The sequence below is a fragment of the Sinocyclocheilus rhinocerous genome, unplaced genomic scaffold, assembly GCF_001515625.1.
Source record: "Sinocyclocheilus rhinocerous isolate Xijiao unplaced genomic scaffold, SAMN03320098_v1.1 scaffold886, whole genome shotgun sequence".
Taxonomy (NCBI): Eukaryota; Metazoa; Chordata; class Actinopteri; order Cypriniformes; family Cyprinidae; genus Sinocyclocheilus; species Sinocyclocheilus rhinocerous.
Window position 1 is genome coordinate 637,854 of NW_015631204.1, and position 288 is coordinate 638,141.

Sequence of the window (288 nt, forward strand, 5' to 3'; positions counted from 1 at the left end):
AGTGTCTCGTTCCCCTCAGGGAACCATGGTTACATAAGTAACCTGAGACGTTTTTGTTTACATAATGTGTGTGTGTACTGTGTATATTTATTATGTATATATAAATACACTCATACAGTATATATTTTGAAAATATTTACATGTATTTATATTTATATAATTTTATTATATATAAATATTATATATAAATATATTTAATATACAAATATGAAATTTTTCTTAAATATATACATGCATGTGTGTGTATTTATATATACATAATAAATATACACAGTACACACACATATA

The 288-nt window shown here is 21.5% G+C and overlaps 1 protein-coding gene across 1 annotated transcript in view; it reads left to right on the plus strand.

Moving 5' to 3' along the window:
• Positions 1 to 288, plus strand: part of LOC107741668 (EGF-like repeat and discoidin I-like domain-containing protein 3) — a 26,799-nt gene that overhangs the window by 14,463 nt on the left and 12,048 nt on the right. The window lies entirely within an intron of this gene.